Here is a 9,284-nt window from a genome sequence, read left to right on the forward strand (position 1 = left end):
ACTTGGGACAACCAAACCAGTAGCTGGAGTACACGAAGCAGAGTACCAGTTAGGATATGAATTCAGGCACAGAGACGCGAAAACAACGGGGCCTTAAACCAAATAGAATGTTCTTTCTCACAGCACCTTTCATGGGAAGTTTTCTGGAGCTGGTCTGATGGCTGGTTCCACACATGTCCAGGGATCTGTGCCTCTCTGTGGCTATTCCCCGTGCCTGGCATGATGCCTTGGTTGGCAAAATCCAGAGGGCTCGCTTGCACCCCCAGCAGCAAGGTGGAGGGAAGTGTGACCCCTTCCTTCCTTGGAGGACACTCCATGATGGCCGTCTCCCTCCCATCCCCTTACATCCTACTGCTCAATACTTAGTCATATGGCTACTTCTAGCTGGAAGGGAGGCTGGGAAGTATATTCTTTAGCCGGGGGGCTGTATGTTCATTTATTTTTTTTATTTTTTATTTTTTTAAAATTTTTTTCAACGTTTTTTATTTATTTTTGGGACAGAGAGAGACAGAGCATGAACGGGGGAGGGGCAGAGAGAGAGGGAGACACAGAATCGGAAACAGGCTCCAGGCTCCGAGCCATCAGCCCAGAGCCTGACGCGGGGCTCGAACTCACGGACCGCGAGATCGTGACCTGGCTGAAGTCGGACGCTTAACCGACTGCGCCACCCAGGCGCCCCTGTATGTTCATTTAAAAGGTCCACCTCCTGTGCTTGCTTTGGCAGTGCATATACTAAAATTAGAACGATACAGAGAGTATTAGCATGGCCCCTGTGCAAGGATGACACACAAATTCATAAAGTGTTCCTTATTTTTGGCACATGCACCTCAATGTTTAGAGCAGCATGATCAACAATGGCCAAAGTATGGAAAGAGCCCAAATGTCCATCGATGGATGATTGGATGAAGAGGATGTGGTACATAGATACAATGGAGTATTACTGGGCAATCAAAAAGAATGAAATCTTTCCATTTGCAACTACGTGGATGGAACTGGAGGGTATTATGCTAAGCGAAATTAGTCAGTCAGAGAAAGACAAAGATCATATGACTTCACTCATATGAGGACTTTAAGATACAAAACAGATGAACATAAGGGAAGGGAAGCAAAAATAATATAAAAACTGGGAGGGGGACAAAACATCAGAGACTCTTTTTTTTAAAAATTTTTTTTTAACGTTTATTTATTTTTGAGACAGAGAGAGACAGAGCATGAACGGGGCAGGGGCAGAGAGAGAGGGAGACACAGAACCGGAAGCAGGCTCCAGGCTCTGAGCCATCAGCCCAGAGCCGGACGCGGGGCTCGAACTCACGGACCGTGAGATAGTGACCTGAGCTGAAGTCGGACGCTTAACCGACTGAGCCACCCAGGCGCCCCAGAGACTCTTTTTTTTTTTTTTTTTTAATTTTTTATTTAAAAAAAAATTTTTTTTAACGTTTATTTATTTTTCAGACAGAGAGAGACACAGCATAATGGGGGAGGGGCAGAGAGAGGGGGAAACACAGAATCTGAAGCAGGCTCCAGGCTCTGAGCCATCAGCCCAGAGCCCGACGCGGGGCTCGAACCCGCGGACCGCGAGATCGTGACCTGAGCTGAAGTCGGACGCTTAACCGACTGAGCCACCCAGGCGCCCCAGAGACTCTTAAATATGAAGAACAAACAGAGGGTTACTGGAGGAGGTGTGGGAGGGGGGATGGGCTGAATGGGTAAGGGACATTAAGGAATCTACTGAAATCATTGTTGCACTATATGCTAACTAACTTGGATGTAAATTAAAAAAAAAAAAGTCCACCTCCTTGGGGTGCCTGGGTGGCTCAGTCGGTTAAGCGTCCCACAACTCTTGATTTAAACTCACGTCATGATCTCTAAGTCTTGAGGTCAAGTCCCTCATCAGGCTCTGCACTGGGTGTGGAGCCTGCTGGAGATCTTCTCTTTCCCTCCCCCTCTGCCTGTACCCTGCTCATGTGTGTGTGTGTGTGTGTGTGTGTGTGTGTGCGCGTGCGCGCGCGCTCTTTCTCTCTCTCTCTCTCTGTCTCTCTCAAAACAAAACAAAACAAACAAAAACCCAAACGTCTGCCTCCTTGAAAGGGGGAGAACACACGGTCACAACTATCATTCTATTGTCGTAGGGATTTGCTGAGGCCACAGGGCAGTGGGCTGAGATTTGGACCAGAAATCCTGACCCCAGACCAGGGCTCACTCTTGCACAGGCCTCATCTAAGGAACGAAGGAAGGCAAAAGTTGCCTCGAGGGCTGGAGCTGCTCTTCCTTCAGGGGGCAAACCGGGTCTTGTATACACCATCTTGCAGAGCCGGGCTGGGGTGAGGCCAGAGAGGCGCCTCGGGCTCACACCCAGGTGCCCCCTTCAATCCTGTGCCCTCGGTGTGTCTCTGGCTTCACCCGAGCCTGGCCCTGCTGTGCCTGCCCCTCCGGCAGGGCATTCTGCAGCTTGGGAGATTTTCCCACCCCCTCCCCGACCACGTGGCTGCCCCTCACTGCCACCCAGCCCTTGTGCAGGCACAAGACACCAAAGTGAAAACAGCTGAAATAAAAGGGTTCGGTTCCAGACTCGTACTTGGCTGGAACCCTAGGGCTCAAGGATGTCGCCAGGACATGCCATCTCTCCGTCTGTCTCTTTGTCTCCCTCAGTCCTGGTTTCCTTTGTGCGGGCATTCTCCACCGGGTGGTAAGTCTCCCCTGGGAGTCCCTGGCTCCCACAGCCCTTGGCGCCCTGATTTCAGGGGAGGGCATGCATCTTGTTGCGGTGAAATCTCAGGGGATGAACTCGCATTGGCCCCCAGGGCACATGAGTTGAGGGCGTGGGATGCCCCGATTGCCAGGCAGCTCTGGTGCCCACCACTGCAGCCAGGGGCAGTTAGCCTGCTGATCACATGGTCCGAGGAGGGGGGCAGGGGTAGGCAGTGGCAGTTGCCTAAAAGAGGGAACGGGTGCCAGGTGAAAAATAGTGGGACTGAGAACGTTTTACAGAGGAGGAGATAAGTACAGAGAGAAAGAACCCACCCAGGCCATCCAGAGGGTTCCACCACCTGGGTTTGCAGCATGAGGGAGGGGAAGGGTGGACAGGAAAGCCCAGAGTCTGGTGAGCGTATGAGTGGGGGCTCTGAGTCTGGCTGTCAGGGCGGGCAGGGTGCGGCAGAAGTAGGTGGGCGGGTGAGTGGGCTCTCTGGGGACCCACTGGAGGGTGGAGCCCTTCCAGGGCCTTAAAGATCACCCCACACAAGAATGGAGGGGGGACCAGCACCACCCACCGGGTAGCTGGTCCCGATCTGCCTTCGTTTCTCTGGCTGGGCCAGCCCCAATGTATCTGGGCTCCCTTCCCTGAGGGGGTAAACTTCTTATCTTCCGAGGCTCTGGATTTCACGAGCTAAGTGAGCAGAGGTGTGAGGCCTGGGGCTGAGAGCCGGGGCACCAGGGCTAGAAGCTCAGTGCTACTTATTTATCAGAAAACTGTCTCCCAGCCCTGGTCAGAGGCAGGACCAGAAAGGGCCCAAGCACATGCCCTGTGCATGAGTGCAAGAAACATCATAGATCCCAACTCCACTGGCTTGGGTAAGAAGGGGAAGTTTCCATGAGGACACTGGGGTGTTCAGACCCTGCAGGACAGGAAAGTAGCAGACGTCAGGACAACGAGAACTAGGCACTCAGATTCACACCATTAAGAAAAAAATTTTTTTGGGGGCGCCTGGGTGGCTCAGTCGGTTGGGAGTCCGACTTCAGCTCAGGTCACGATCTCGCGGTCTGTGAGTTCGAGCCCCGCGTCGGGCTCTGGGCTGATGGCTCAGAGCCTGGAGCCTGCTTCCATTTCTGTGTCTCCCCCTCTCTCTGCCCCTCCCCTGTTCATGCTCTGTCTCTCTCTGTCTCAAAAATAAATAAACGTTAAAAAAAAATTAAAAAAAAATTTTTTTAACTTTATTTATTTATTTTGAGAGAAACAGAGAGAGCATGAGCAGGGCAGGGGCAGAGAGAGGGAGAGAGAGAGAATCCCAACCAGGCTCTGCACTGTCCACACAGAGCCCAATGCCGGCTCGAACTTATGAACCGTGAGATCATGACCTGAGGTGAAATCAGGAGTCGGACGCTTAACCAACTGAGCCACCCAGACGCCCCATTTCTCACCCATTTTTTATTCTTGCTTCTGCACACCTATTTCACGAGTCACCACCTGACCCCCTGATCATGGCCACCTGCTGTCCAAGTTTGATATCCTACCTGCTCCAGCCATCGGTGTCAGTTATCTGTCCCTCTCTCTGGCCTCAAGCCCAAGTATCTCACGGGAGGGATTCACTGGCTCATTCTAGGTCAGACGCCTATTTTAAACCAGTCATCCAAGGCTGGGGCAGTGTCCTGTGTATGGCCCAGCTTGGGTCAGGGCCCACCTGGACCAACATGGCCCCAGGCTGGGGTCATCTCAGGACAAGGCAGTTCTCTTGGGTGTTGGCAGAGGGGAGAGTTCAGCAGAAATCATGTAAATTGTCCCCTGGCCCCCAGTCCAAACACACCAAAAAGGCTCTGTTGGACGTGGATTGGGCTGGACTGGCTGGGCCTGGGAGGACCTCAGGCTAGACCCGGCCTACAGCCAGATTGTTGTGTTACCCAACACAGTGTTTTGGAGAAAAAAAAAAAAGGAAGAAAATCAATTGGCAACATATATGTCAGGAGATTTCATGTGAAAAATCTCTTTTTCTGACTCCTCTTCAAAAATAAAACTTCGGGGGCACCTGCGTGGCTCAGTCAGTTAAGCATCCGATTCTTGGTTTCGGCTCAGGTCATGATCTCGTGTTTTCGTGGGTTTGAGCCCTGCGTTGGGCTCTGCGCTGGCAGCACGGAGCCTGCTTGGGATTCTCTGTCTCCCTCTCTCTCTGCCCGCCCAGCCCACTTGCACTGTCTCTGTCTCTCTCAAAATAAATAAATGAACTTGAAAAAAAAAAGACTTAAAAAAAAAAATAATAAAACTTCTGGCCACACTGGGTCAGAAGAGTGAATGTGTTCAAGGTTATAAACTCATAACCTCGGCAGGGAGGACGTTGACTGTGACCCCACGTGAGGCTTGGGCAGTGGCCAATCCTTCTCATAGGACGTCTGCCTCTGTACAAGGGCTGCTGAGGAGAAGGCTGAGGCTCAGAGAGGGTCTTCTGCTCTTAAACCTGGGCCCTTTCCCGGTTCCCAGGGCTTCTTACATAAATGTTTGTTTACACCTGCTCTTCTCGTAAAGAACACAAGAAGATTTCTGTTAAAGAAGCCACACATACATGGGGGTGAGAAGGAAGCATTCCAACTCTGACCCCTGCTGTCATACTATTACTTATCTCTGAGCTTCCTGGCAGCCAGAGGGAAAGAAGAAACACAAAGAGGTCATTTTATTCTTTTTATGTGACAGAAGGGAGAAACTGAATCTTCATGAAAGACAAATTTCTGGTTCTAGATACTAAAAAGAAATGTCTCATATGGGTTGTTGACACAACAAACTGCATTGTCAGCATTTTTAAAAAAATGTTTATTTATTTTTGAGACAGAGAGAGACAGAGCATGAACGGGGGAGGGTCAGAGAGAGAGGGAGACACAGAATCCGAAACAGGCTCCAGGCTCTGAGCTGTCAGCACAGAGCCCGACGCGGGGCTCGAACTCACGGACCGTGAGATCATGACCTGAGCCGAAGTCGGACGCTTAACCGACTGAGCCACCCAGGCGCCCCCATTCTCAGCATTTTTTACAAGGGGGCGGGTTGACCCAGATAGCAGAGCCTACAGAAAGAGGCCAGTGCGCGAAGACAGATTTTTTCATCTGCCAGGGCATGCTAGAGGACTGCACTGGGAGCACCTTGAGGTCAGGACCTGACTATACTAAATCCTATAAAACTGCTCATTTACATTGCACGTCCTTGGGCAAGCTTCCTTGGCTCTCGGACACATACGTGAATTCACCGAGCATTTGTGTGTGCCAGGCACTGAGAACCACAGGTGATTAAAGCCCAGATAAATGTCCGCTGCCAGTGCCTGGCATTGTGCTCAGCTCATGGCAGGTTCTCCATGGAAAAATAACCTGCGGGGCGCCTGGGTGGCTCAGTCGGTTAAGCGTCCGACTTCGGCTCAGGTCATGATCTCGCGGTCCGTGGGTTCGAGCCCCGCATCGGGCTCTGTGCTGACAGCTCGGAGCCCGGAGCCTGTTTCCGATTCTGTGTCTCCCTCTTTCTCTGACCCCGCCCTGTTCATGCTCTCTCTCTCTGTCTCAAAAATAAGTAAATGTTAAAAAAAAAAAAAAAAAAAGAAAAAGAACCTGCCAGTTATTTCCTTATCCCTGCTTCGCCTGCCCCACTGGTTGTGGCAAATGTTAAGGCCCTACAGAGGCATGTCACATACCTGCTCTACCCCAGCACTAGGCCTGGCACCAAGAATACAATGACAAAGAAGAAGAAGTCTCTGTATCAAAGGAGCTCACAAACTGGAGGGGAGGACAGATGTGTAAACGAATTACAAAAGTGTGATTGCAGCAAGAGAAGTATGTACGAGAAACTGAAGACAACTGAAGACATGCCTACTCTCGTGGATGGGGTTTGTCAAGGAAAGCTTCCTGGAGGATATAACCACTCAGCTGGGTTTTGAAGGCTGAATAAGAGTTTTCCCTAAGGGGAAAAGGAGTCAGCAAGTGCAGACCCATAACGGCTTGAAAGAACCCCGTCCTCGCTGGAAACTGTGAGTGGTGGGGTGCCTAGGTGGCTCATTCGGTTAAGCGTCCAACTCTTGTTTTCAGCTTGGGCTCGTGGGATCGAACCCCGCATCAGGCTCTACACTGACATCGTGGAGCCTGCTTGGAATTCTCTCTCTCTCTCTCTCTCTCTCTCTCTCTCTCTCTCTCTGCCCCTCCCTCTGCTCGTGCATGTTCTGTCTCTCAAAAATGAATAAACATGAAAAACAAAACAAAACAAAAAACACCTGTGAGTGGTATCATGTGTTTGAAGCACAGAATGTCAGTGAGTAAGTCAGTAAGTGGTGGGAGGGGAGACTGAATGAGCAGAAGGCGGTTTTTCAAGTAAGGTTTAGATCCGAGGAGAGAACCTGATGACTCTCCAATTGCTTGCCTCCTCCAGGAAGACTTCCCTGACCCCACGAGTAGCTCTCCCCATTACAGCCCTAATCTCGTAGTGTGATTTTGTTGTTATGTCTGTAGAGAGCAGCAATGGTGCCTCTTCATCTCAGACCACACCCTGCCTGGCACTGGGCAGGGCCTCCCTGAAAGCATGCTTTTTGAATGAATGGGCTGGTCTCTGGAAGTCCTGCCAGGGGCTACCCATCTGCTTAGATGCTAAGATTTTAGAATGGCTCAGAGCCTTCCTGGGGGCCGGGGGGGGGGGAAAAAAAAACAACTGTTGTGCAGGTTTTTAAATGTTTGGGGGGATTTTGCAGAGTCCTGAGAGCTTTCCTTTCCCACCATCTGGGAGCTGTCAGGATATGGTGGGTGTGTCTGGGCCAGGCCCAGAACAGGAGGACAAGAGGCGGGAATGTGCAGGGTCCCTGCGTAGGAATGGTTGCAATGTTCGGACTCCGGTCCTGGAGGGTGGGACAGGCTTCTCATTGTTCCACGCCCTCGGCTCTCCACTCTGGCGGGGCGGGAAGGGCTTGGAAAGGCCAGAGACCAGCTTTGGGAGGAGGGCAGAGGCTTCAGGCTTCCTCAAAAGATCATCACACTGTCAGTCAACACACTCACAGAGAACGTTAGGTGGGCAAAGCCCCATTTCTTCCTCCCCATATAGTAGGAGGGGCTCTTCCCCCCTTCCTTCCAGCCACTGGTTCCTTCCTTCCATTTCTTCCATTCCATTTCTCTTCCTTCCATTTCTCTTCCTTCCTTCCTTCCTTCCTTCCTTCCTTCCGTCCAGCCACTGGTTCATTGTGTGAATCTCCGCAAGTCCATTTCCCTGCAGCTGTAAGCAGGCGGAATTGATGTGGACGTCACAGGAAATCATAAGGGTAAATACAAAAGGAAAACAGAATTACAAGGTAACAGTTTCAATGGCTAACGTGGATTGACTTCATTGCACTTCTCCCTGTATTCCCACAAGCATGCAAGTGGGTCATCAGTCCCGTTCATCAAATATTTCTGGCTCTTCAACTCTCATGTATAGTAGGGTTAACCTCTCTACCTCCTTGTGGTGGGTGGGGCCATGCGACTAATTCTCGCCAGTGAGTTGTGATCAGATGTGAGTCCAGGCCAAAGCATTTCTCTTCCTCCCTTCCTTCCTTCCTTTTTCTTTCTTTCTTCCTTTTTCTATCTTTCCCTTTTTTTCTTTCTCTCTCTCTCTCTCTTTCTTTCTTTTTAAATTTATTTAAGTTCTCTCTACAACGAACGTGGATTTTGAACTCACAACCCCGAGATCAAGAGCGGCACACTCTCCAGACTGAGCCAGCCAGGCGCCCTCAGGCCAAAGCATTTCATAGCGAGTGCACAGCTCTCCACTCCCTTCTCCCCTCTCCCACGATGAGGAGAAAGGCTCCGGCACAGGGCTGCTCCATCAGCCTGGGTCCCAAAGTCAAGATGACTCAGAGCAGAGCCTCCATGGATGCAAACCAGTGTGGACGTGAGAAATGAACGAGAAGTAAATCTTTGTTTTTATAAGCCATTGGGATTTTGGAATTGCTTGTTATTGCAGTATAATTTAACCCATGCTGACTGATAATAATCCCCATTTCTACAGATGAAGAGCTCAGAGAGCTTGTGACCTGTTCAAAATCACACAGCTATAGCAAACCCGAGTTGGATACTCTAAAGCCTGTGCCGCTTGTCTGGGAGGCCACCACAATGGTTTTTTGTTTTTGTTTTTGTTTTTTTTGCTTGGGTGAAAGTCTGTCCTCTGAGGTTACTGCCAGGTTTGTGGATCTTTCCTTTGGTGGGAAAGAACAGCAGTACAGATGTGAGGTCATTGCCTCGTTGGGCCACTAGAGGGCAGCTTGTCATTACTGGGCAGGCAGTGTCCTCCTGGCCCCCTCAACCCTGGAGGACAGAACAGGGCCGATGGGCAGGGGGGGAATACAGACATGAACCAGATTCGCTTCTGGCTCTCAAGGCCCTAACAGCCTGGCAGGTAGCCGGAGGGAGGAATTCTAGATATTTAAGCTAGAAGAGATCACATGCAGGCACCTGGGACCTATTTACAAAGGCAACTGAGGCCCAGAAAGGCAAGTGACCTGATGGCAGCTGTATAATGACTCATTTGCCAAAGTGGGGAGAGAATCCAGGACTCCTGACTTCTTCTCAGGGTTTCTTCATCTCAG

At 50.7% G+C, this 9,284-nt stretch overlaps 1 non-coding gene across 1 annotated transcript; it reads left to right on the forward strand.

Moving 5' to 3' along the window:
* Positions 1–710: 710 nt before the first annotated feature.
* On the forward strand, positions 711–815 carry LOC122240610. Its single transcript, XR_006220390.1, has one exon. It is a non-coding gene; the product is annotated as a U6 spliceosomal RNA (small nuclear RNA).
* The last annotated feature ends 8,469 nt before the right edge of the window (positions 816–9,284 follow it).

Source organism: Panthera tigris, chromosome B4, assembly GCF_018350195.1.
Source record: "Panthera tigris isolate Pti1 chromosome B4, P.tigris_Pti1_mat1.1, whole genome shotgun sequence".
In the NCBI taxonomy this organism is placed as follows: Eukaryota; Metazoa; Chordata; class Mammalia; order Carnivora; family Felidae; genus Panthera; species Panthera tigris.